The sequence below is a fragment of the Schistocerca piceifrons genome, chromosome 10 (genome assembly GCF_021461385.2).
Source record: "Schistocerca piceifrons isolate TAMUIC-IGC-003096 chromosome 10, iqSchPice1.1, whole genome shotgun sequence".
Lineage (NCBI taxonomy): Eukaryota > Metazoa > Arthropoda > Insecta > Orthoptera > Acrididae > Schistocerca > Schistocerca piceifrons.
The window spans coordinates 126331546-126357769 of record NC_060147.1 but is presented as its reverse complement, the minus strand read 5'-3'; the positions used below and the strand labels follow the sequence as shown (position 1 = coordinate 126357769).

Sequence of the window (26224 nt, the reverse complement as noted above, 5' to 3'; positions counted from 1 at the left end):
CAGGGGAATCTCACTTTTACAAGTCACCTACAAAATTCTCTCCACATGCCTGCTGAAAAGAACACAAGAGCAGCTGGAACGCCAAATTGGTGATTATCAAGCAGGCTTCCGCCCCGGTCGCTCATGCATAGAACAAATATTTAATTTAAAGACAATATTAAAACACAAAGCAATTAGAAATGCCCCCATAATTTGTACATTTGTAGATTTTAAGAAAGCCTATGACTCAGTTGACCGGCAATCTTTGTTTAACATTTTAGAGGAACTTGGACTTGACTCCAAAACACTAAGGCTTATCAAAGAATCACTGACAGACACTGTATCTAAAGTTAAATTCAGGGGAGAAATCTCTGAACCTTTTCTCATAAAAACTGGAGTACGTCAAGGTGACGGGCTATCTCCACTTCTGTTTAATATAGTCCTGGATAAAGTCATTAAGGAATGGGAAAAAGAATTAAAAAATCAGTCCTACTGGAAACCAATCCATCTTGGTAGAACCAAAGACAACGTGGAGATATCTTGTTTAGCATTCGCGGACGACTTGGCCATACTTGCAGATGATGAAGAAATCGCCACCAAACAAATAGAGATCCTTAAGGAATGCGCGGATAAAGTAGGTTTACAAATTTCGTTTCAAAAGACAGAATTTTTCTGTACGAAATTCCATATACACAGTTTGAACACAAAATATGGAAAAATAAATAGAGTAAAACATTTTAAATACCTAGGTGAAATTTTGGAGCCAACCGGAGGAGAGAAAGTTGCACAGAAGATCAGACAACAGAAAATGAAGAGAGCATATGGTATGACACATGAAATATACAATAAAAAATGCATCTCCTCGAACACAAAAATCAGACACTACTGCGCAGTAATTAAGCCAGCAGCACTATATGCTAGTGAAACGCTCACACTCCACACAAAATGTGATTTAGAAAAAATACTAAAAGAAGAACGCAAAATTATGAGAAAGATTTTAGGTCCAAAATTAACAGAAGAAGGATACCGGATACAATCAAGAAGAACCACAGAAACTATATCAAACCTGGCAGCAGACATAAGAAGGCGAAGATTAAAATTTTATGGACATGTCACTAGACTTCCCCCCACACGACTCACCAACAGAATTCTCACTTACATAGAAAAAGTCAAATCAACAACACCATGGATTAGCCAAGTAAAATTAGATTTACAAAAAGCAAATATTGAACTTAAAGATGTCAAAGATAGAAAAACTTTTAGAAATAAGGTGGAAAAGTGGATTGTATTGTCGGAGAAGGAAGCACTAAAGAGACCAGGAACAAAATGGACAGAAGAAAGAAAAAGAAAACATGGAGAACGAATGAAAGAAGTATGGAAGAAACGACGTCAGAAAGCTTTGCGTGATCCTTCTGGGTCCATTCGCGATAAGTAAGTGTATATATATATATATATATATATATATATATATATATATATATATATATATATATATATATATATATATAAGGATTCATGGCTAGTACGCTCGCCCAAGTTGAAGGGAGGGCTTCGTAAGTTTTGTACTCTTTTCAAACCAGTTTTAAAAAGAGGAATACCCGGTGCTTTTGTGATAAAGGCTCACCAATATTCCAAACACATCCATGACGACGCTCGAGGCCACGAAAAGAACAGTTGGGATCTCTAATCTTCATACCTGGTGTAGAAGTATGAAACCGGACTTTCCCTATAGATGGTACTAGCGGCCAGAGACCGCGTCTGTAGCGCTACCCGCTTCCTGTAACGGCTGACGACAAATGTCAACACACAGTAACCCAAGTTCCACACATCGGTGTCTGTTCCAAACGCGTGAACATGTCGAGTTTTGTGCCTACAAACTACGATTATGCGGACAGCATTGGTTTTCTGTTCTCATTTGAAGAAAACTGCGGCAGAATCGAATCGAATGCCTGTCGAAGCTTTCTGCGAACATGCTCTTGGGAAAACATGGTGTTTGGAGTGGTTCAAAAAATTCAAAAGTGGTGATTTTTACGTCAGAAACGACGACCGCGGGAAACCACACGAAAAGTTTGAAGATGAATTGCAGGCCTTATTGGATGAACATGATACTCAAACTCAACAGGAACTCGCGGAACAATTGTGACGCAGAAAGCCGTTTCTCGTTGAAAGCTATGGGAAAGGTGCAGAAATTGGGAAAATGGGTTCCGCATGAGCTGAATCAAAGACAGAAAGCAAACCGAAAGACCAATTGTGAAATGCTGCTCGGCAGACACAAAAGAAAGTCGCTTCTCCATCGAATAGGGACAGGTGATGAATAAAGGATTTGTTTTGAGAATCCTAAGGGTCGTAAATCGTGGGTGAATCCAAGCAAAGCATCGACATCCACTGCAAGATCAAGTCGCTTTGTAAAGAAGACAATGCTCTGTGTTTGGTGGGATCGGAAGGGTGTCATCTGTCATGAGCTGCTAAAACCTGGTGAAACCGTTAACACTGATCGCTACCAACAGCAAACGATCGATTTAAATCGAGCATTACGTGAAAAACGATCGAAATATGGAAAAAGGCAACACAAAATCATATTGATCCATGGTAACACCCCATCACACACAGCAAAACGGGTCGAGGAAATGACCCAAGCGTTCAATTGGGAAATACTAGGGCATGCAGCTTATTCTCCAGAGTTGTCTCCGACCGATTATCATCTATTTGCATCACTGGGAGACGCTCTCGCAGAACAACGCTTTAGTTCGTACGAAAATGTACGAAAATGGCTCACTGACTGATTCACTTCAGAAGAAAAACTTTTTTTGTCGTAGCATTCGTAGCTTACCGGAAGAGATGGGAAAAATGTATAAATAACGATGGAGATTATTCTGAATAAAATATTATTAGTTTCAAACAACAGACGTCTCATTATTGCAACCAAATTGCGGTTTCATATTTCTACACCTGGTACAAGGCCAAATTTTTTTTGTGAGTCTTTAGAAATGTGAAAGAAAAACATGATAGAGCAGACAGTGCCATCACACAGCTTGTAAAAAGCAATAGAAAAAACCGAAATTAATTCTTGCTACTTTAATATTTTGTGACACTCATAACATATCCATTAGACTCATGAGACAAGGCCAAACAAGTGTACCGCGACGTCAAATCCAAGCATCCAAGACCAAAAGAATTATATGATCCGTATAGTTAGCAAGTTTTGAGTTGATACTTGGGTCTGGGGCGTCTTGTCACGGCTCGCGCGGATCCCCCAGCTGGAGGTTCGAGTCGTCCCTCGGGCATGGGTGTGTGTGTTGTCCTTAGCGTAAGTTGGGTTAAGTTAGATTAAGTAGTGTGTAAACCTAGGGACCGATGACCTCAGCAGTTTGGTCCCATAGTCCTTACCACAAATTTCCAATTTTTCCTTGGGTGACGTTAGTTAAGAGAGAGAGCGCAAATATTTATTTAAGTTCAAATGACACAGGCGCTGTTAAACACCCACAACTGCAATTTATATGGCGCATAATAAATAGAACATGACTAACACATGCGTAAACAAAGCTGCTCACTTCTATGAAGAAATGCCTTATTTCCGTCGGTATGAATTGTTAGGAACATCTGGAGCATTTTTAATGTAGTTATTTACTTAAATATTCACTCGTTTCCAAATAATATTTTTATACAAAACGCAAGTAAGCATGCAAAGCGCAGTCGACTGTATACGTACAATTTTCTGTTCCCAGAACAACTTGAAGAACAAATTCAGTGATTAAATTTTTGTTTAATGGAAGTCAGTTCGAATAGATCGCCACTTTCAAATGATTATCAATTCACTAAGGGGTTCCCAACAAAATTTTCTCGAGGACCCCCTCATCGAGCATGATTGGTGCCTTGTCATATCACAGTATCAAGTACCTAAAAAAGCCAAATTAAGAGTCTTTTTATACGTTTTCTATTTCTGGTACTTAGAAAAAACATTGACATATTCATTATTGAAAAATCAGCTGCAAGGAGGCAGCGCGCGCAGTCTAACAGCATACAGCAGAACTGTTTGCCTCTAACTAATTCTAGTTTTGCGCTGGAGTGTGCTAGTGTCAGTTGGCTCTAGGAAGACGCTAGACACAGAAGTTAGCGTTCGCTACAGCTCTGCTCATGCAGGAAGCGGCAGAAACAAAAAATCTGCTATCATACGAAATATATTTTTATTCGAACAGCATCTTGCGGAGCCCTCTGGCATAGCTCGCGGACGCCTGGGGGTCGGCGGACCACCTGTTGGGAACCACTACACAAAGCAATGAGAATGCGTAGATAGATCGATGTACGTAAGTGTAACACGCTCTCTCATCATCACAAACAGGTCGCGCAAACCTGTCGGATCTCCTGCATGGCGGTCGGCCGCATACAGCTGTACCTCCTGTAGTGTTGGAACGTGTGGACACTCTCATCCGAGGTGATCGACGAATCACAATCAAACATCCCATTACACAACTGGACATCTCTGTTGGTAATGCTGATACGTTCGTCTACCAGTTGGATTCCTTGCCGCCTATCAGAAGACCATAAAGAGCAACGAAGGACAATCTCTAGGTAATTGACTGCGTGTTACGAGGCTGATCGTAACAATTTTTTGTGGAACAGCAAGACGCTGCCTCCGACGTCGTCCAGTAAAGTGGTACCGTGCGGGCATAAGAGCCCTCCTGTAAGGTCGCGTAAGGCAGAGATTATGTTGAAAAAGAGTGTTTTGTAGCCAAAAGAGTGGGGAATAACATGGTACGTTGGAATCCTGGATAAAACCAACATGCTTTCGAAAAAAAGTGTTCCATTACTAACTGGACGCCCCATTTACAAAGACGACGATATGAATAAAGGACAATCTCGCTGTTACAGTCACTATAGAAGATCTGCAGCAGTGATCCATAATTTTCTTCCACGTAGATTAACTCTTCTCAACTTTTTAAAGCTTCATCGCATGTGTTTCCGTGCCCACTGGCAGCACCTTATCAACTGTTCTTTATACACTCCTGGAAATGGAAAAAAGAACACATTGATACCGGTGTGTCAGACCCACCATACTTGCTCCGGACACTGCGAGAGGGCTGTACAAGCAATGATCACACGCACGGCACAGCGGACACACCAGGAACCGCGGTGTTGGCCGTCGAATGGCGCTAGCTGCGCAGCATTTGTGCACCGCCGCCGTCAGTGTCAGCCAGTTTGCCGTGGCATACGGAGCTCCATCGCAGTCTTTAACACTGGTAGCATGCCGCGACAGCGTGGACGTGAACCGTATGTGCAGTTGACGGACTTTGAGCGAGGGTGTATAGTGGGCATGCGGGAGGCCGGGTGGACGTACCGCCGAATTGCTCAACACGTGGGGCGTGAGGTCTCCACAGTACATCGATGTTGTCGCCAGTGGTCGGCGGAAGGTGCACGTGCCCGTCGACCTGGGACCGGACCGCAGCGACGCACGGATGCACGCCAAGACCGTAGGATCCTACGCAGTGCCGTAGGGGACCGCACCGCCACTTCCCAGCAAATTAGGGACACTGTTGCTCCTGCGGTATCGGCGAGGACCATTCGCAACCGTCTCCATGAAGCTGTGCTACGGTCCCGCACACCATTAGGCCGTCTTCCGCTCACGCCCCAACATCGTGCAACCCGCCTCCAGTGGTGTCGCGACAGGCGTGAATGGAGGGACGAATGGAGACGTGTCGTCTTCAGCGATGAGAGTCGCTTCAGCCTTGGTGCCAATGATGGTCGTATGCGTGTTTGGCGCCGTTCAGGTGAGCGCCACAATCAGGACTGCATACGACCGAGGCACACAGGGCCAACACCCGGCATCATGGTGTGGGGAGCGATCTCCTACACTGGCCGTACACCACTGGTGATCGTCGAGGGGACACTGAATAGTGCACGGTACATCCAAACCGTCATCGAACCCATCGTTCTACCATTCCTAGACCGGCAAGGGAACTTGCTGTTCCAACAGGACAATGCACGTCCGCATGTATCCCGTGCCACCCAACGTGCTCTAGAAGGTGTAAGTCAACTACCCTGGCCAGCAAGATCTCCGGATCTGTCCCCCATTGAGCATGTTTGGGACTGGATGAAGCGTCGCCTCACGCGGTCTGCACATCCAGCACGAACGCTGGTCCAACTGAGGCGCCAGGTGGAAATGGCATGGCAAGCCGTTCCACAGGACTACATCCAGCATCTCTACGATCGTCTCCATGGGAGAATAGCAGCCTGCATTGCTGCGAAAGGTGGATATACACTGTACTAGTGCCGACATTGTGCATGCTCTGTTGCCTGTGTCTATGTGCCTGTGGTTCTGTCAGTGTGATCATGTGATGTATCTGACCCCAGGAATGTGTCAATAAAGTTTCCCCTTCCTGGGACAATGAATTCACGGTGTTCTTATTTCAATTTCCAGGAGTGTATGACCATTGTTTTCGAACAGATTGCCGGCCGGTGTGGCAGAGCGGTTCTAGGCGCTACAGTCTGGAACCGCGCGACCGCTACGGTCGCAGGTTCGAATCCTGCCTCGGACATGGATGTGTGTGATGTCCTTAGGTTAGTTAGGTTTAAGTAGTTCTACATTCTAGGGGACTGATGACCTCAGAAGTTAAGTCCCATAGTGCTCAGAGCCATTTGAAGCACTTTTTTTCTCGAACAGATTACTTTTCGTGTCTCGTAACTCATTACTTTTCACGTTTCATAACTCTGGTCACAGCTATAACACATTTATGAAGTTCGTAGTTCCATCATTCTACTGGTGATGCATAAAATATTGCCACAGAAACATTTGATTGTTATTTCCAACTACCTTAATGAATTGAGACCTTCCACCACAACACTGCAACATCTGATACCTTGTGGCAAACTGGTTAAGAGGTACACCAAACTTGTGTGTGCCTCCCATGGAACCTATTATGAGCCCAGAATTTTTAACATTATGAAGACCGTGCGCTTAGTAGAATACTGGGCCTAGAAAACTGTATATTTATACTGTTATTTAAGCGTTGATGGCATATATGTAAGTAATGTACCTACAAGAGTAATACATACTAAACAATGGCAAAGTTTCAAGATTTATTTTTCATACGAGGGTGAGTCAAATGAAAACCGTAAATTTGTAATAGCAAATCGAAATTTCGCGCCGTTATCCTGTAAGTTGGCAAGCGTGCTACAAACAGCGTGCAGAATGGCCTGTAGGTGGAAGCATAGTGCAGATGCACACATACCGTCGCAGTAGCAGTATAAAGATGGCCGCCCCAGTTGCGAGTTGCACCAGGGAAGAACAGCGTTCTGTTTTTCGGTTTTTGCGTAGTGAAGGTGTGAAACCCATTGAAATTCATCGACGAATGAAGGTTCATTACGGTGATTCATGTTTGTCAAAGCAACAAGTCTACGAATGGTGTAGGAAGTTCGCAAATGGTGTGACTTCAGTGGAAGATGCTCCTCGTCCAGGTCAGGCACGAGTTGTGACTCTACAGAACATTGCAGCAGTTGAAGCCATAGTGAAGGAAAACCGCCGAGTGACACTGAATGACATTGCAGCATTTTGACAGATTAGTCATGGGCCAGCACACCACACTGTGCATGATGTACTCCAGTTTCAAAAAATGTCTGCAAGATGGGTGCCACGGCATCAGACTGCTGAAATGAGAGAACGACGTGTTGATGCTTGTGAAGAACTTCTTCAGAGCTGTGAACGAGAAGGTGATGGCTTCCTTACAAGATTCGTTACTGGAGACGAAACCTGGGTTCACTTCCACCAACCGGAAACGAAGAGAGCGAGCAAGGAATGGCGCCATTCCTCATCACCAAAACCAAGCAGAACCATCAGCAGAGAAGGTTAAGCTGACTCTTTTGGGAGGAAAAAGGCGCCATTTTCGAGCCTTACATGCCTAGAGAGACCACTGTCACCAGTGCATCATACACAGATCTCCTAAAAAATCATCTGCGGCCTGCAATCAAATCAAAGCGACGTGGATTGCTGTCAGCAGGTGTCCTTTTGCAACATGACAATGCAAGGCACCACACTGGTCGTACAACAGTTGCAACAATCACAGACCAGAATTTTGAGTGTCTCCTCACCAACAGTACTCACCAGTCCTTGCCCCAAGTGATTTCCATATGTTTGAACCACTCAAAGACACAATGAGAGGAAAGAAGTTCCGTTCTGATGAAGAGGTACGCCACGCGGTGCATGAGTGGTTGCGTGGACTATCAAAAGAATTTTTTACTAAAGGAATTTATGCACTTTGTAAGCGCTGGAGGACTTGCATTGAGCGCGGGGGAGATTATGTTGAAAAGTCATACCGATTTGTACCACTTCTGCACAATAAAGAATATTCAAAAAATATTTAAGTTTTCATTTGACTCACCCTCGTATTTAGACTAGTTCTTTCATAAATCAGAAATTTTAAAATAATGAAGACAAAAGAACACGGGCTCAACAAAAGTTTCGACTACCGCAAAGCGTAGCTGGCTGGAACTGGGGACCTAGAAACGACGATCGGCTTCGCCGTAGCCCGCAGTGGTTCAACACCCCAAAACAGGCTACATCAGTCCACTCACCCCACCGCCGCCCCACACCGAACCCAGGGTTATAGTGCAGTTCGGCCCCCAGTGGACCCCTCTGGGAACGTCTTACACCAAACGAGTGTAACCCCAATTTTTGCGTGGTAGAGTAATGAAAGTGTACGCGTACGTGGAGAAAGTGTTCGCGCAGCACTCGTCGACATAGTGTAACTGAGGCGGAACAAAGAGAATCAGCCCGCATTCGCCGAGGCAGATGGAAAACCGCCTTAAAAACCATCCACAGATTAGCCGGCACACCGGACCTCAACACTAATCCGCCGGACGGATTCGTGCCGGGGACCGGGACGCCTTCTCGCCTGGAAAGTTGTGCGTTAGACCACACGACTAACCGGGCGGGCGTATTCTATGATACTAGAGGTCTCTTTGATCTAGGCACTTCACGCTTTACCCGCTTAGAGCACCACCGCCATGCTTTGTGGCCGTTCCCCAGTCACGTAAACATACCGCTGCCGCAGCGGCGCACCGCCAGCAGTCCATTATCAACAACAGCTTCATTCAATTCTAGTTCAGCACCGCAGTAACATGCCACGTAGAGGCATGCAACCCTTTGATAGAATCAAGATAGTGGCTCTACTTTCAGCAGATTATACACAGCAAGATTTTGCTGATCGCTTACATGTCAGTCAAAGTGATGTGTCCAAGGAGTGGTGAAAGCACGGAGAGATGGGAAATGTGAAAGACAGACCTCGCAGTGGTTGTCCTCGTATGACAACGACAACGCCGGATAATTAGGCCGGCCGCGGTGGTCTCGCGGTTCTAGGCACGCAGTCCGGAACCGTGCGACTGCTACGGTCGCAGGTTCGAATCCTGCCTCGGGCATGGATGTGTGTGATGTCCTTAGGTTAGTTAGGTTTAAGTAGTTCTAAGTTCTAGGGGACTAATGACCACAGCAGTTGAGTCCCATAGTGCTCAGAGCCATTTGAACCGGATCGTTTCCTTCAATTGTCGGCTCGCTGGCGCCCAACATGAACTGTTAGGTTGGAAATGACTTCCCCCATGCAACAGGGAATCGTATCTCAGACCAAACAGTGCGCAGAAGATTGCTTCATGATGGTCTTCATTCCAGAAGACCATTGAAAATTGCATTGAACCAACGGAAATAATGGCTCTTACATGTCAACAATGACCATTGCAGAAGGCAGTAACAGCATGTTTGCTGACGACACGAGAATTGGTCTGCGACCGGAAACTAGACATGTTAGGGTCTGGAGAAGTGCTAGATGACACCAGGAACGCTGATACGTTCAGGAAGTCCATCCGTTTGCAGGTGGAAGTGTAATGTTCTGGGCGGCAGCAATGATGGGTTGCTCATAAGGCACTTCAGATATGAAGTCGGTGACAGCTTCATCCCTGTATGGCACTGCAAGACCGCGTAGTTGTACCCTATCAGTGTCTCGGTATCTTCAAAGATGCAATACCAACTGAATGCATTGTCCAGCGCAGTCCCCAGACATGAATGCAATTGAGCGTGCATTGGACATGTTGAATGTGGTCGTTACACAACGTCCGAATCCACATGACAATCTTCAGGACCTAACTGTAGCTGCCATTGAGGAGTGGGACCTCAGATAAACTTGATGGTCTCATCCAGAGCAAGCCTCGCAGAGTGGAAGAACACATCCGTGTGCGGGGAGGATATACTCACTATTAAAAATTGATAATCGTCATCCTGGGCCAAATATTTTCACTGTCTTTGTTTTCAAGATGTATACTCAGGAGAGGGCCTGCTTTGTTTTGGAGTGATTTTTTGTAACTATCCAAATCGTTCTTGTTTTAAGAAAGAAGGCGTTGTACAAACTTCAATGAGTGTAGTATAAGAAGTAATTGTAGCAAACTGTACAATATTCCAAGCTTTCGTTGAGGTGTGTACAACTATCCTTCCAAGAAAAAAATGCGCGGTGAGTCACTGAGCAATTTCTTCCTCTTGAGTTTCCAAAATTTCTTGCTCTGTCAACAAACGTGACGTATTTGTAGCAGAATTACAGCAAACTGCGAAACCTAACGAGTACACCCACGAAATTACATCTGTGCGACCATATTGGCTCAGCCATTCACGGCCGCAGCTGTTACATTCGCTAATGTCTCTTTCGAAATAATTGCAGGAATACAAGGCAGCACCGGTCAAGTCGCAGGTATCGAGATATCCATACATTGACTCTCATATGAAAAGAGCCCAGTTTTCGAGCGATAGGTGACTCACACGTAGATAAAATCACGTCCCGACCTGCACTCGGGCTTGGATTCCAAAGTGCTGTAGCACTTTTTAAGTGGTTGAGAACGTACACACCGCCTCTACACAGATGGATTCCGTGCTGCAGATGGCGTTGGAATCACATATTATGACGAATAGACACACCACATTGCCCAATCCCACTCCCTCTGAAGGCCTAGGTCCTTACAGTGCAGTTCATCGCAATAGTAGGGGTTCTGTGGTGCACATGTACACTGCAGTGCACAACTATTAATTCCACTTCTTTGGCGTTTCAAATCCGTCCTGAGGCTTAAAAAGCACACAGTCCATTGCAGTGGACACATTCTACTGGTGCTGTGCCCTACGTTTTTTTCATACTCAGAACTGCCTGAAAAAGTCAAAGAAGCGACCGCTAGCAGTTAGTCCATTGCAGTTAGGGTTTCCATCAGTGCGCACAGTTTTGAGTGGTAACACGACATCCGGTGGCTACACGAAAAGTGTTATTCAACATGGTGGCGTTACTGTCAGGGTTCCTCTGAGCCAAAATCCGTAGGTAGCGGTCATCCACTGCAGTAGTAGCCCTTAGGCGGCCTGAGCGAGGCATGTCATCGACAGTTCCTTTTTCTCTGCACCTCCTCCATGTCCGAGCCACATTGCTTTGGTTCACTCCGAGACGCCTGGGCACTTCCCTTGTTGAGAGCCCTTCCTGGCAGAAAGTAACAATGCGGACGCGATCGAACCGCGGTGTTGACCGTCTAGGCATGGCTGAACTACAGACAACACGAGCCGTGTAGCTCCTTCCTGGTGGAATGAGTAGAACTGATCAGCTATCGGACCCCCTCCGTCTAATAAGCGCTGTTCATGAATAGTTGTTTACATCTTTTGGCGGGTTTAGTGACATCTCTGAACAGTCAAAGGGACTGTGTCTGTGATAAAATATCCACAGTGAACGTCTATCTTCAGGAGTTCTGGAAACCGGGGTGATGCAAAACTTTTTTTGATGGAATTGCATGCGCTGCCCATATTCTCCATAATACTATACCAGGCGCTGCTGAAGACTTAGCTGTCGAAATTGAAATAATCGTCATGAAAATATTTCATTAATTGTTACTATACACGTTTAGGTGAAAGAAGCTGAAAGAGTTCTGCTTATGTATTGATGTTATTCATCAGACTGTCGTGTCTCACTCAAAAACAAGATGGCTGTCGTTAATGCCCGCAACTGAGAATTCTTATGCTTTGGCGGCGAAGACAGGCCCCCTAAAATAATATCAGTTTCTTTCTGCAGTCCGATCCGTGAAATTTACTTCATGGTTCTGCAGTCAGACTTGGCTCTGTTTGAAAAAAATACAAAAAGTGTGTAAAAAAATAGTCTCGATAACTGGAATAAGAAATACATTAATCGACACTCTAAGATGTATGAATGATATGAAGACTGCGTTTTATTGGCATGTAACCCAAGATGAATTTGAAGAAATTAAAGAATGAAAAGCCTAAGCAAGAAATAATTAACTTGATTCCGAAATCTGAGAAAGAGACAATGGCTTTCTATGCCACAGCATTTGATTACATAGAGAAATGGGCCACTTGTTTTAATAAATGTCATATATTTGATTGGATGACGCTCTCTGAAAACCCAGACAAGGTGATGATTAAAAACACGTCTATATACCTGACTAATAATGGTGTGAAGATTTCAGGAATACATGTATCTAAAGAGCTTTTTAGATACTAAGCGTGATTCTGAAGAATGAAAGTCGTAACTCTCTGTGGAAGAAAGATGGATTTACTTCCTTAACGAAACTGAAAATCCTGAGAGCAAATGCCAACTGCTAAAATTACGCGGGTATTTCTTTTCTATTCCCGCACATAACGCCACTGTGGAAAGAGAATTTTCGCTGATGTCGGCCCAGTGGGCTGATGAAATAAATCGATTGCTGCCAGGGACTGTGGAATCAATCTTACAGTGCCAATTTAACTACAAGCTAAGTTGCATGTAGTTTTATAAATACGTAAAAAGGATACACGACTTGCTGAAACACGTGAAATTCTCCAAAAAATATGGTGTACCAACTACCTCTGCCACAAGTTCCATGTAATTGTGTTTTAAACAAAAAGTAACTGTATTAAATAAATTTTATGCTTCATTTCTGTACCCCATCTCAGGGTCCCGACGAGGTCCAAGATTATTTGGTGTGCCAGATCAAAGACTGTACTACAGCACTACGACGTAGTAACAAGAAAATCGGCGTGCTGTGGGTATGTTATCAGAGGCAACGAAATTGTCGAAGCTCACGTGTGGAGTATTGCTAAAGCAGCACTTTCAGAGCTAACTCTGGCTCCTTTTTAATATAATTTATTGGCTGCTTTTCTAGCTTTATTTTACTGACTATAGGAAACCATTTATACCCATGTGATTAAAGGAAAATTATTTGTATTTATTTAAGATTTCAAAACACGCTTCATAATTCCATGAAAAATTACTGCCATCATTCCGTGTAATGTCACAGGGAGTGATAGAGTAACCAATTCAGAATTTAGTCATATTTGGTGCATGGATACCTATATGTCTTAACAGTAAAACTGCCAAATAGCACTGTTCTGATTCTAACCACTTTTGATAAATACGGGTTTGAATACTCATGGGTGTGCACATGGTGATTAGTCAGTCAGCAATTTCCCCATTGTCAGAGGTCTACTATTCAGTAATGATTTGGCCTACAGACCAAAATTTTTATACATTTAACATGTAGGCCATTAAGTTGATATTATGTATAGAAAGTAGGTTATACCCTTCAGATTGTCTATGAAAAAAGTTAAAAATACACTTAATTTGGCATTGTTCTTACCTACACTTAAAGACGACTTCATCGCAAAAAAAAAAAACTGACGAATTTCAAAGTCCTACGGGGAGGGTTTAAGAAGAAAGCTGAAGCTCAACTTGATTATTTGCTGATATGTTCACATCCCTGGTAAAGGAGAGTATACTAACAATATTCATTGGTAAAGAACAAAATGAAAATTCCACTTACACATGCCATCCCCATTCAACATTACAGGGAATGGGTAAATAAATATCACATATATTCCTTGAAAAACTGTCCCTAAAATATCTGTGTTGTCGTGTTGGTTGTCCTTTAAACAGGTGAGAGCAGAAAACAGCAATCATTTTGCTCAATATACATGTTGTATTACACTGTTAATTGTCTTTTCACTGTAAAGAATTATATACCCTTATTCTTTCACTCTAAATTAAAAACGTACCTTCAGTGAAACATAAGAAAAGGTGCAAGCAACAATGAGAAACATTAATAACTCTTTAAATATATACCGGTATGTATAGATTTAAAGAGTTATTAAATATATACCGGTATGTATGGATCCCCCCATGAACCATGGACCTTGCCGTTGGTGGGGAGGCTTGCGTGCTCAACGACACAGATAGCCGTACCGTAGGTGCGACCACAACGGAGAGGTATCTGTTGAGAGGCCAGACAAACGTGTGGTTCCTGAAGAGGGGCAGCAGCCTTTTCAGTAGTTGCAGGGGCAACAGTCTGGATGATTGACATCTGGCCTTGTAGCATTAACCAAAATGGCCTTGCTGTTCTGGTACTGCGAACGGCTGAAAGCAAGGGGAAACTACAGCCGTAATTTTTCCCGAGGGCATGCAGCTTTACTGTATGATTAAATGATGATGGCGTCCTCTTGGGTAAAATATTCCGGAGGTAAAATAGTCCCCCATTCGGATCTCCGGGCGGGGACTACTCAAGAGGACGTCGTTATCAGGAGAAAGAAAACGGGCGTTCTACGGATCGGAGCGTGGAATCCCTTAGTCGGGCAGGTAGGTTAGAAAATTTAAAAAGGGAAATGGATAGGTTAAAGTTAGATATAGTGGGAATTAGTGAAGTTTGGTGGCAGGAGGAACAGGACTTCTGGTGAGGTGAGTACAGGGTTATAAATACAAAATCAAATAGGAGTAATGCAGGAGTAGGTTTAATAATGAATAAAAAAATAGGTGTACGGGTAAGCTACTACAAACATCATAGTGAACGCATTATTGTGGCCAAGATAGATACGAAGCCCACACCTACTACAGTAGTACAAGATTATATGCCAACTAGCTCTGCAGATGACGAAGAAATTGAAGAAATGTATGATGAGATAAAAGAAATTATTCAGGTAGTGAAGGGAGACGAAAATTTAATAGTCATGGGTGACTGGAATTCATCAGTAGGAAAAGGGAGAGAAGGAAACATAGTAGGTGAATATGGATTGGGGCTAAGAAATGAAAGAGGAAGCCGCCTGGTAGAATTTTGCGCAGAGCATAACTTAATCATAGCTAACACTTGGTTTAAGAACCATAAAAGAAGGCTGTATACATGGAAGGACCCTGGAGATACTAAAAGGTATCAGATAGAGATTTAGGAACCAAGTTTTAAATTGTAAGACATTTCCAGGGGCAGATGTGGACTCTGACCACAATCTATTGGTTATAAACTGTAGATTAAAACTGAAGAAACTACAAAAAGGTGGGAATTTAAGGAGATGGAACCTGGATAAATTGAGAGAACCAGACATTGTACAGAGTTTCAGGGAGAGCATAAGGGAACAATTGACAGGAATGGGGGAAAGAAATACAGTAGAAGAAGAACGGGTAGCTCTGAGGGATGAAGTAGTGAAGGAAGCAGAGGATCTTATAGGTAAAAAGACGAGGGCTAGTAGAAAACCTTGGGTAACAGAAGAAATATTGAATTTAATTGATGAAAGGAGAAAATATAAAAATGCAGTAAATGAAGCAGGCAAAAAGGGATACAAAAGTCTCAAAAATGAGATCGACAGGAAGTGCAAAATGGCTAAGCAGGGATGGCTAGAGGACAAATGTAAGGATGTAGAGGCTTATCTCACTAGGGGTAAGATAGATACTGCCTACAGGAAAATTAAAGAGATCTTTGGAGAAAGGAGAACCACTTGCATGAATATCAAGACCTTTGATGGAAACCCAGTTCTAAGCAAAGAACGGAAAGCAGAAAGATGGAAGGAGTATATAGAGGGCCTACACAAGGGCGATGTACTTGAGGACAATATTCTGGAAATGGAAGAGGATGTAGATGAAGATGAAATGGGAGATATGATATTGCGTGAAGAGTTTGACAGAGCACTGAAAGACCTGAGTCGAAACAAGGCCCCGGGAGTAGACAACATTCCATTAGAACTACTGACAACCTTGGGAGAGCCAGTCCTGATTAAACTCTACCACCTGGTGAGCATGATGTATGAGACAGGCGAAATACCCTCAGACTTCAAGAAGAATACGATAATCCCAATCCCAAAGAAAGCAGGTGTTGATACATGTGAAAATTACCGAACTATCAGTTTAATAAGTCACAGCTGCAAAATACTAACGCGAATTATTTACAGACGAATCGAAAAACTGATAGGAGCCGACCTCGGGGAAGATCAGTTTGAATTTTGTAGAAATGTTGGAACACGTGAGGCAATACTGACCCTACGACTTATCTTAGAAGAAAGATTAAGGAAAGGCAAACCTACGTATCTAGCATTTGTAGACTTAGAGAAAGCTTTTGACATGTTGATTGGAATACTCTCTTTCAAATTCTGAGGATGGCAGGGATAAAATACAGAGAGAGCGATAGGCTATTTACAATTTGTACAGAAAGCAGATGGCAGTTATAAGAGTCGAGGGGTATGAAAGGGAAGCAATCCCCAATGTTATTCAATCTGTATATTGAGCAAGCAATAAAGGAAACAAAATAAAAGTTCGGAGTAGGTATTAAAATCCATGGAGAAGAAATAAAAACTTTTTAAGGTTCGCCGATGACATTGTAATTCTGTCAGAGACAGCAAAGGACTTGGAAGAGCAGTTCAACGGAATGGACAGTGTCTTGAAAGGAGGGTATAAGATGAACATCAACAAAAGCAAAACGAGGATAATGGAATGTAGTCGAATTAAGTCGGGTGATGCTGAGGGAATTAGATTAGGAAATGAGACACTTAAAGTAGTAAAGGAGTTTTGCTATTTGGGGAGCAAAATAACTGATGATGATCGAAGTAGAGAGGATATAAAATGTAGACTGGCAATGGCAAGGAAAGCGTTTCTTAAGAAGAGAAATTTGTTAACATCGAGTATTGATTTAAGTGTCAGGAAGTCGTTTCTGAAAGTATTTGTATGGAGTGTAGGCATGTATGGAAGTGAAACGTGGACGATACAATAGCTTAGACAAGAAGAGAATAGAAGCTTTCGAAATGTGGTGCTACAGAAGAATGCTGAAGATTAGATGGGTAGATCACATAACTAATGAGGAGGTATTGAATAGAATTGGGGAGAAGAGGAGCTTGTGGCACAGCTTGACAAGAGGAAGGGATCGATTGGTAGGACATGTTGTGAGACATCGAGGGATCACCAATTTAGTATTGGAGGGCAGCGTGGTGGGTAAAAATCGTAGAGGGAGACCACGAGATGAATACACTAAACAGATTCAGAAGGATGTAGGTTGCAGTAGGTACTGGGAGATGAAGAAGCTTGCACAGGATAGAGCAGCATGGAGAGCTGCATCAAACCAGTCTCAGGACTGAAGACCACAACAACAACAACAACATGTATAGATATAAAATTTCCGCAAAGAATGCATACCTACCAAGTTTCGCTACTATAAGATAATTACAACTGCATTTTAATTATAACCACCCAGTACATTTCTCTCATGAACTGCGCTAGGCACGCTTCTACACCTCTCTGTTCTGTTGTACTTTCTGGCAACTTTACGTTTTTTGATATCTATACGTTTTCTCTCGGGCTATTAACGCCATTAAAATGAAACGTTGCACACGTATTGACGAAATGATGCAAAATTCCGTGCAACATTTATTTCCTGAAGTTATTTTAAGCAGAATTACATACCTCATACGATCTGAAGAGATTATTTTTCAAGATCTTGGATCCAAAGAAACTAAAATAAAAATCAAATACGTCAAAATAATATCAGGACTGATTACATATTGGCTTATCTGTGTATAAAATTTGATCAAATTTTTTTCCATATAGTTAAGACTTGCCTAACAATATCTACCTTACCTGCATTTTTGTATACTTCTTTACCCTCTCCCTCCTAAATATCTCACACAGTGTGATTATTGCAAAAATAAAACTACACAATAATACACCTTGTTTTATTTCAGCTATTTTAGGCACATTTAGTTTATTTCGTTCTGGAAAGATGGAAACGCTGCCATCCACGACAGGACCAGAACGTACGACCATGTTCATCACACAAACCTTCTGCGGCAGCAGGTTAGAACCTCATAGAACAAGAGGCGCCTATTGCACCAACAAGGAGGAAGGTATGAACGTATGGCACTTATTGGCCGGGATATCGTCTTCGGGGTTCGACCGCCGTTTTGCAAGTCTTTTTAGTTGACGCCACTTATGCAGCTATACTACCACATGTGCATGCGCGACAGTGACTTGTACCACAGGAGTTTATGGTTAATATGTTCCGACTCCGCTTTAACCATGAACGGTTCCATCTGAACCTCGTATCGGCTACAACTGATTGATTCCGCCCCCCCCCCCCCCCCCCCCCCCCGACCCTCACCCGGAGGAGGGCATCATTTTCGGCTGCCACTGCGATACACGAGAACTGAATTGTTGCAGTGCTGGACAACACTCACCTACAAGTGCGAAGTCACTACTCGTAGTGCATGAACTGATGTATCATCGTATATACACAACCAGGGTGATTCAGCTGCCACACGGCTGATGTAGTTTTATGCAACCCGCAATATAACATCTGCCCTTCAAAAACCACGCGTGAGATTTTCATATTTTATCGCTCGCTGTGTATCACTTTTTGGCAACTGTTCTGTATAGGCCAGTGTAAATATTCAATGTTTGTCTTGGATGTTTTTATGATGTATGTGAACGGATTTACCGTTTAAAGTGTGACATACCATGTATTGGAGGGTGGCTGAGCGGATCGAGTCCGAAGGCCACAATAAAAATTTAAACAAAGTAAATAAATAATAAAAAAAAACATTCATGGATCACCAGTAGTCAAAAGCCGAAGGTGGTCACCAGTCTCGTTGAAAACTGGTATACAGTCTGTTTTACATGTTGATATTAGTCTTACCACTTTGACAGTAAACTCAAAATCGTGTTTCAGTATACTGGATGATGTGTGCATACTGCACGGGGAGTTTCACTTCGCTTACAGAAAAATAACACTTTCACATGGTCTGATTTCTCTTTTTCTGGCTAACGTTTTTCTTTGCGCAATGCAAATGCAGGAAACCAACGCGTATTTTATTAGGAGCTCGTTTTCATCTAGTTCGCGACGTTCTGTATTGACACTTCTTGGCCGGAAATTACTGCAGCTAACACTACCAGCAATGTTGCCGACATATGGCTGCAAATCCTGTTGTCAGCTAGAATACAGTGCTGGGCTGTATTTTCGGCAATATGTGATTTCTATTGCCCATGTACATCGTGCCGTTGGAAAACTTCAAAGAGCAGCATGGCTGTCAAATAATTACAGCGTGTCTGTCAGATAATTAATAATGCAGAAAGGCAGTTCTTGCATTTATAAAAAACTCATTCAGTAACTACGGATACCATCGAATTAATTCAAGTACGCAACGATAACATGTTTTTGTAGAAATAAAAAAATTAAAGTGATTGCGCAGGATCTGAAAAAAATATATTTTTCAATGTTATGAAATACTTTGAAACATAAAAGAAAAGTCACTGTTAGTTACAAGAATTTACAGCACCGAGAATGGAAATATTTCGAGTCACAAATCTACAATGCTCAGCATAGACGCAAAATAGAAACAGTTACGGATTAATAAACGATTCCAATGTCGTAAAAGAAGCTCTTGTATTACCGCTGCAATGTAGACCACGACACAGAGTGCAAACTGAAAAGTAAGTTAAATTATTTACCGTGAAGAAATCGAAGCTAATGTCGCTAAATATACTTGCCGCTATATGGATCACATAGAGATTACGATACACGTATTCAGTTACCAATACATCTATGGACGACTAGTAAATCGAAATGCATTTCACAAGAAGAAATGTAACTATGTATACACAGGAAAACGAATCAAGCATCCCAAGAAATCTGTGGATGTAATGGAGATCACGAATCAGTACGATCGAAAAGAAAAAGGCTGATAAATCAGCAAAATATAATAATTCCCGCCGAGACAGAATTTTTTCTCAAGCGCAACAGAGATTTAAGTTATTTCCCTCGAAAATAACAAAAATACATGATTAATGCTATAAACAAATTTAATTCGAAATACGCAATAACAAATATCTTCTGAGCAGCCATTACCACAACAACAATAGTCAAAGAAGACGGAGAGTATTGCAAATTCCTCCCGATCCCCAGATGGATCCAAAGGTGATTCGTGGAGCCGCTGAGGAATGAATTATCACTTTAAAATGGCTTGCTGCCGAATTCACTCAACACGTGTCTAATATGTTATTAATCTTTGTTACGTAATTATGTCGACAAGTTTGTAAACTAATTTTATCTTTTACGACAGTGACACGAACACTAATACTACCTTCTTGAACAAACGCATGTTTTGCGGAATATCACAGATTTTCTTCCCTACAAATAAAACAAAAACTATAGAACGAAGCGAAAAATACGGCAGACATGAATGTTTACCCATCCGCAGTGCAACGATTCAAATATAAATAAACGGAATTCGAATAATTCTAATCAAATCAGGGAAGATATAGCTCTGTTGGATAATATTAATACTACGAAGGACAATTTTGTGATCTAGTAATAATAGTTTTGCAGCGGAAAAACATCTGCCTGCTCTGGTACGATCAAAAACACACCTCATACACACTACGATTCTTCATAAGCATCTCAATGACACGCAACACAGACTTTTGAAAACTGCACATCTCTATATAATCTAGCATATTACGATCTTGTAAGCGGTGTCATCGGCTTTTGAAACGGTTGATTAATGCACACAAAAGTTATAAGGAATATGCAATACAGAAACTTACATCGCGGCAGTATATCAGATGTGAAGAACATAAGAGCAAATATGATATTTTTAATCTCAATAACACCGGTTAATTAACATAACGTGACACTGTAGATATACAGCAGGAAATTTGCACAGAAAAATCGCACTGTTACTGAATACCTAACTTAAGATACTGAAACACGAGTGGCAATTTCGGTATAGTAAAGACCCGCTGTTATTCTCGCTGGAGGTGTTAAGCCTGTTACACGTACAAACAATAATGTATGTAGTACACCTTTGTTGTCATGACAACTTACCTACAATGTATGTGCGCAGCCAAAGCCTCTTATCTCCCTTGACGGTTGAAGCACTGTCCGGCTTAAACTCGTTTTTAGAACCACTCGCGTGCGTTTAATTCGGTGTGTTCACAATTCGCACTCCGCTACTGCCAGCAACAGTTTCAGAACTGTCCGCGCCACATTTGAACTAGACTCGCGTCCGCGATCGGCGTGGCGTAGTCAGCGCACCGGCCACTAGAGGCGCTAGCGTCGGTCAGAGATAACGCGCCGAAGCGACAAGGCTGGCTCCACCGGCGTGAGCGCAGGAAGCGCGCCAGCGATAATGCGCCACTTCAAGGCACGTTTCCGGGATGCTGGGGCGCCCGCACATGTGGGAATAGCTTCGCTCGTTTAACGGTGTAGCTTACGTTATTTGGTGTTTGTTCTTACAAAAAAAAATGCTGGTGGAGATTATTACGATTCACAGGCGCCCTATGAAGTTCAAAGTAAAGCGATTCTCACAAATTCGAAAGCGCGAGCTACGAATGCTCAACGATGTTGTTGCGTAATGTTTACGTCCGGGATGCGTCACCAGGAACTCGGCTTTAATTGGTCACTCCTGTGAACTCCTGATAGCGGTATAAATACTTTTGCTTACTGCCGTGAAACTATGACCTTCACTCTCTTCTGCTATTGTGGACAACAAGGTACCTGGCGTCTCTTGATAGATCAGGAACTTCATTTCTTCAAAGTACCAAATAGCGCTTTCATATAAATCTTACAGCTCCCTGATTTACTTTTCCAGATCAGCCATTTGTCAATATTTTGGAAACTCTGCAGTCTTTGTCATTACAATGAGCAACAAGTTAGGGGCGGGGGTGGAGGGGGGGGGGGGAGGGATCAGGGAGCGCAGGGAGTCACTTGGCGCTTCGTGGAATCTCAGTCTTCTCCTTCTTCTTTTTCTTTTCCGTCTTCACAAAAGCCAGTTTTTCCTTGGTCTTCGTGTATTTCTCTGTCCTACACATCTATAGATATTATACGTCAGACTTCTCTTTCTGCCCCTCTTTCGTTTTGGTATCCCGTTTCCTTATCTTTCATTTATGGAAAATGTATTTAACTATTTCCCTGTTTCAGAAATGTTCATTTTATCTCTCAGGATATGTCCTTTTACTTTCCTTCTTTGGTCTTTCTTAGTTATTGTCCAGGTCTCACTTCCGTGTGTGAGCATAGATATTGGCATTACTTTGTAGAATATTACCTTTGTGTCTTTCCAGTTTTTACTGGCTAATGTTCTATGTATAGTGCCACATGACATATGAAACATATTTAACTTAGGGAGGTGTCATAACCATATTCATGACTTACATCACACCCTACCAGCTGAAAGCTAGGTACCTATTCAACTGATTTCCCATTTTGCATTATTTTAGAGCGTACTGGGTATTCTCCTTTTAAAAAAAACATAACTTTGGTTTTATTCTCTGATGTGTTCAAGTTACAGAGTTCATCTATTGAATCCAAGCGATTTAGAGAAAATGGTAAATAATAGTCCGTCTTTTGTAAAATTATTTGGTCATCAGCAAAGAATAGAGTATTTAAATTTGTTTTCCTAGGAATTAATTTTATTCTTGGGTTCACTTCTTGTTTCCATTGTCTACTATGTCGTCAGCTTATATACTAAATAAGTGAGTGAGCGACTGCACCCTTGCTGTATTCCTGCTGGTTTTGTTCTCCCTTTGCCTGTATTAATTAAAATTTAGTTATTTAAAACAAACTGCTTATCACTATTATTTAATGTTTTGGATAACCTGGGCTTTCCAGTACATTCCACAGCACATACCTATTCACTCTACAGCACATACGTATTACTCTATCGAACGCTTTTGCATAATTTGTAAACGCAATTTGAGTCTCAAGATTATGTTCTCGTCTGTTTTCATTTGGACTTAACATCTATGGTCATCAGTCCCCTAGAACTTAGAACTACTTAAACCTAACTAACCTAAGGACATCACACAACACCCAGTCATCACGAGGCAGAGAAAATCCCTGACGCCGCCGGGAATCGAATCCGGGAACCCGGGCGTGGGAAGCGAGAACGCTACCGCACGACCACGAGATGCGGACACTGCATTATCGTCCTTTTATAAAGCCATTTTGTTTCTCTAGTAAGGGGGGGTCAATTATTCTTTTCAGTCTCTTATTGATTACCATGCACATAATTTGTAGCCAGTTTAGTTTTCACAAGCATTTCTTATACCTTTTTTTTTAATTGGGGATATCATCTCCACCACTCTCCAAGAATTGTTAACTTCTTTTTCCAACATTCATTTAATAAATGCAATAGCTTCAGTTTCAGTCTGGATTCTAGTCTTTTATTCATCACATGATTCTCTCGAATTTTTAACAGTCATCGTCTGTGTCTCCAATCGACTGCAAATTTAATACTACTGACCTCGACAAGAAGTACTGCAGCTTATCAGTTGCTACATAGAGCGGGGCAATTATTGAACTTTATGAAATAAAATCGTCATAACTTCTAAAGGGTTTGCGTTAGAGCATTCAAACTGCACAGTTGGCTGTACGGCATGATGGGAATTAGTATGCCTGTATGGTTTGGTTTAGCGACGAAGCCCTCTTTCATTTGGACGGGTTGGTTAATAAGCAAAATTGGCGTATTTGGGGGACTGAGAATCCGCATTTGGCGATCGATAAATCTCCAGATCCTTAACGGGTGACTGTGTTGTTTGTAATGTCCAGTCACGGAATAATCGGAGCGATATTCTTGGATGGCACAGTAACTACCTGACGTTACGTGAATGTTTTGGAAGATGATTTCATCCCCATTACCCAAAGTGATCCTGATCACGACAAGATGTGGTTCATGCAAGACGGAGGGAGTTCCACCCATCGAAGCAGGACCAGTTTGGGGAACGCATTCTGGCTCTGGGATACCCAGAGGCCACTGGCATAGGCGTCTGTTGGCCGCCATATTCTCCGGATCTAAACACTTGCCATGCCTTTCTGTGGGGATATATTAAAGACAAGGCGTACAGCAGTAACCCCAAAACCATTACCGAGCTGAAAACAGCCATTCAGGAGGTCATCGACAGCGTCGATGTTCCGACACTTCAGCGGTCATGCAGAATTTCGGTATTCGTCTGCGCCACATCATCCACAATGATGGCAGGCATATCGAACAAGTCAAACCTAAATTTGAATATCTGTTGTGACTTGTACGTTTTGAATAAAGTGTTTTTTCATGTAGTTCAATAATTGTCGCCCTGTATCTAGGGTTTACTTACTTGTAATTCTGTTCTTGGGAAATCATGCCCTTCTTGGTGTCGCTGCGATTTCAGCGCTTTTCTGCAGTCAAGCTGAATACGAACCTTGCAGAACACTACTGAAATAACGTCATCAGTCTTTTCCGCGTTCAGGCATTAGCGTATGCCGTCGCCAGGTTAAGGCACGAAACCCAAGCCGCTGCTTGCGACGTCAAGATGGGAGTGGCGCCAGAGCAATCACAATTACTATAAGACGAAGTCTACACGGGCATTTTTTAACTCACAAGGGGACCCTCCATACTGTAAATCACGGATTTTGATCGCTTCAAATACGTTGTAGAGGCACTTACCCTGAGTACCTGGCTATCCGGTTTTTTAGCGACGGGCCTTGGTTTTCGAGAAAATCGGTTTTGAAGTTCATTGCGCGTTATATACTCGTAACATTACATATGTTACGAGCAAGTCAGCGTAGCGCAGCGGTAAAGGTTCGTTGCTGCTATTGTGGAGGTATCGTGTTCGAATCCTGCACGTGTGCTTTTCTTCTTTTTTTTTTCAAAATCGACCGAATTTTTCGATTTTATTTCAAACAATATCAACAAATAGTGTAAGGTGTGCAAAATTATAAAGATATGTTCAGTTATTAATTTTTTTAAATATTCATTCCGTTTGTGGTTCGCAGTTGGAGTTCCAATGTTCCTACAACGGTCGCTTTTTGTATTACCTGAAATCGATCTCCGCCCATTATCGTCCCCTCTCTCGTGAATACCGTTAGCAATAACGGGAACCCCAGTCCCTAAGAGGATGCGAGTTGTATTACTTCACGTTCGCCAGCGTCAGTTGCTCGCAAAGCTTCTCTAGTGCTGCGTGTTAGAAAAATTCTGTGAAATGGAAGAACCAAGTGTTTCTGTAGTAGTGCATCCAGAAGAAGATCCACAAGTAAAGGAATTGAACGAAGAATCAAAAGGCGAAATGACAAATGGCATTAAATGCGCCGAAAATCTACTCCGCGATTTGAATCTCGTAACAAATACACCGACTAGCGTGATCTCTGCCAATTCCGTTGCAATTGACGATGAGATATGTATCGCAATACAGGATTTCTTGGCCGAAATACAGATCATTATTGATGATGAGTTGATAGATTTCAACGAAGAAGATGAATTGGGAGAATATGATGTGAACCACAAACGGAATGAATATTTGAAAAAATTAATAACTGAACAATATGTTAAGCAGATTCAGAAGGACTTAGGTTGCAGTAAGTACTGGGAGATGAAGAAGCTTGCACAGGATAGAGTAGCATGGAGAGCTGCATCAAACCAGTCTCAGGACTGAAGGCAACAACAACAACAATAACTGAACATACCTTCGTATTTTCGCAAACCTTACACTGTTTGTTGATATTCTTTGAAATAAAATCGAAAAATTCGGTCGATTTTGAAAAAAAAAGCCACACACAAGCAGGATTAGCGTAAGGAGGGCTATGCGTGAAGCGTTCAGTGAATTCGAAAGTAAAATTCTATGTACCGACTTGACAGAAAATCCTAGAAAGTTCTGGTCTTACGTTAAATCAGTAAGTGGCTCGAAACAGCATATCCAGACACTCCGGGATGATGATGGCATTGAAACAGAGGATGACACGCGTAAAGCTGAAATACTAAACACAGAGGAAGACCGCACTGCAGTTCCTTCTCTAAATCCTCGCACAAACGAAAAAATGGCTGACATCGAAATAAGTGTCCAAGGAATAGAAAAGCAACTGGAATCACTCAACAGAGGAAAGTCCACTGGACCTGACGGGATACCAATTCGATTCTACACAGAGTACGCGAAAGAACTTGCCCCCCTTCTAACAGTCGTGTACCGCAAGTCTCTAGAGGAACGGA

The 26224-nt window shown here is 42.4% G+C and overlaps 1 protein-coding gene across 1 annotated transcript in view; it reads right to left on the bottom strand.

Annotated features, from left to right (window-relative positions):
- LOC124718916 (pneumococcal serine-rich repeat protein-like) overlaps positions 1-21271 on the bottom strand; it is a 282270-nt gene extending 260999 nt beyond the window's left edge. Inside the window, exon 1 of the mRNA XM_047244570.1 lies at positions 21094-21271. The gene's annotated coding sequence lies outside the window, so the exon portion shown is untranslated. The remainder of the gene's footprint in view (positions 1-21093) is intronic.
- Positions 21272-26224: the final 4953 nt, after the last annotated feature.